The 2,619-nt window shown below is 32.9% G+C and overlaps 1 protein-coding gene across 1 annotated transcript in view; it reads right to left on the reverse strand.

Moving 5' to 3' along the window:
• The window catches only part of LOC107592529 (CUB and sushi domain-containing protein 3-like), a 309,662-nt gene that overhangs the window by 160,962 nt on the left and 146,081 nt on the right, over positions 1 to 2,619 (reverse strand). The gene's annotated exons all lie outside the window — the stretch shown is intronic.

A 2,619-nucleotide genomic window follows, 5' to 3' on the forward strand; every position in this document is an offset into this window, starting at 1 on the left:
AAAATTTAAGGGGGTCTGAATACTTTCCGTACCCACTGTAGTTCAGACAAAAATGAAAAATCTGTCCAAATGGAAGGCTGTTTTTTTCCTGTAACCACTGTTATTGTAGTATCATATGCTGTTATAGTTTTGGTAATATTTTAAATGAGCATATTTTTGTATGCACTTTCATTTAAACACACACAATTTTTAATGTATAGTAATTTAGTTATGTTTTTGTACTTTTTTGTATTTTGTTTTGTAATTTTGTTTTTCTCTACATCCTGTAGTTTTTATTTTTCAAACTTTATTGTAGGTTATTTAGTTTTAATTATGTTAGTACTTCAAGTTAAACAAAGCAAAAAATGAGAACATTTTGTGAATTAAAATTTTAATTTAAATAAAAAAATACTTCAGCTATCGCTTATTTGAAATTATTTTTTCCCCCCTTAAATATAGTTTTAGGTAATGATAATAACCCTGTCTCTAACACAAAAGAGCTTGGAGATTAGTTGAATGCAAAATTAGCTGTGTAACATTTCTTTACAATATTCCTGGGAAAAACACACACACACACACACACTTATGGGATTGTAATGACATGGGAAGACATAACTTTTTTTTTTTTATTGTTTTTGGATGAACTATTCCTTTAAAGCCTGTTATTGTTGTTAAAAACAAAAAAGTTAGTTAACCATTTACTTAAAGTCTTTATGTGTAATGCATTATAAAGGTATTCATAAAGTACTTTGTAATGTATTACATAATTTCATAAATAATTCTAACCAAAGGTAAAATGCATTATAATATTTTCACAGTCATGTGTTTTAATGCATTATACTTTCTAAATGTGTAACAATGAATAGATAAGTATTACAACTATGGTTCTAATTATTCATGAGATTATTGACTGCATTATAAGGTGCATTACAAGGCATAATTTACACATTAAAACTACTACTAAATCTACTTTTATAATGCATTATATATAAAGGGTTTAAGTAAAGTGTTAGCAAAAGTTACTGTAACCAGTCATGAATGGGTATTTGGTACAACTGCTTTAAAATACGGTTGGCTTCCTGGCGGTTTCTCGACTATGAGCTCATATTCAGCTGTCAGATAGGTTTCTTTTCCACTTTTACGTCAAAAGGTGGATCAACTAACTGGCAGCCCAGTTTAACCCAGTGCCCAGTAGGTATCCGCAGTGACCGTGCAGCGCAGCAGGATGATCCAGTGGGGATCTGTGACTAATGAAAAACGCAGCCCAAAGCCAGCTCTAATATCAGCCAGCAGTTCACCGCTAAACTCTGACAAGAAGACTGCCGGCTACACTGATAAGTCTCAGACTTTCAATAAGCCACTGAGATGAAGCTCAAGCTGTTGCCAATTGATTACCTTTATCAATGTACAGAGCACCATCTATATCTAATTGCTGCTATGACTTTTCATAGAAACAGGCTTGTAGGCACTGATGACGACAGCGACTGCTCTTGTCCTAGAATAACCTTCGATATTATCCTCAGATTAAGATTCATTATTAGATTTTCTACTAAAGGATGGTAACGGCTATCACTCTCATTAAAGAAAAAAAATCATCCTTATGTAAATTATTGCACCGTTAGCAAATTTTCAAGTGTAAAAGGTACAATTTAGTTTCACAATTTAGGTACAAATGGTTTTACCAACAATCTGCACAGAGGATCGATGTTTATGTAACTTGCCACACTGATCTGATTACGTCAATTTATGTAACAATGGTTTATGAATTTTCTGCAGAAAAATTCAATTTGCTTTGCTCAGAATAGCTGGCTCTGTTCGTAAACTGTTGCATCAAATTGAATGTAACAATTTACATAAAATTGTGTGTATTGCAGATGCTTTTTATCAGAATGGTGTGTGCTCTAACAATGCATTACGCTGACCTTAAAGGAATAGTTGAGTCATAAAAAGTTCTGCTCTGTTGATGATTTTTGTCCTTTTTTGGTGCTTAGTGAAATGGAAAAGAGCTGTGTAAAAGTTCTTCACATTTGTGGCCCCGGACCACAATACCAGTCATAAGGGTCAATTTATTGACGTTATTTAATGTATGGCTTGTTAGGATAGGACAATATTTGGCCGAGATACAACTATGTGAAAATCTGGAATCTGAGGGTGCGAAAAAAATCTAAATATTGAGAAAATCGCCTTTAAAGTTGTCCAAATGAAGTCCTTAGCAATGCATTTAACTAATCAAAAATTAAGTTTTGATATATTTACAGTAGGAAATTTTCAAAATATCATGGAACATATAAAAGAAAAATCAATAATTTTGACCCATACAATGTATTTTTGCCTATTAATACAAATATACCCCTGCGACTTAAAGGGGTCATATGATGCGATTTCAAGTTGTCCTTTCTCTCAAGCTGTTTTACTGACGTCTTTCCATAGTTGAAACACTGAGCAACTAGTAGTAAAGAGGAAGAGATGATTGTATACACTGGCGCTTCGCTGCTATTTGAACTGATGCGTTTAGACAGAATTTGAAAGATGCGACTGTTTCTTATCAAAAGCTTTAAAAAAAACAAAGTTTATTGTGATTATTGGATGGGAGGCATGCTCTATAATGTCTAGTGAAGTTGTACTCTTGCATCAGCTGAA

Source organism: Sinocyclocheilus grahami, unplaced genomic scaffold (assembly GCF_001515645.1).
Source record: "Sinocyclocheilus grahami isolate Dianchi unplaced genomic scaffold, SAMN03320097.WGS_v1.1 scaffold153.1, whole genome shotgun sequence".
Classification (NCBI taxonomy): Eukaryota; Metazoa; Chordata; class Actinopteri; order Cypriniformes; family Cyprinidae; genus Sinocyclocheilus; species Sinocyclocheilus grahami.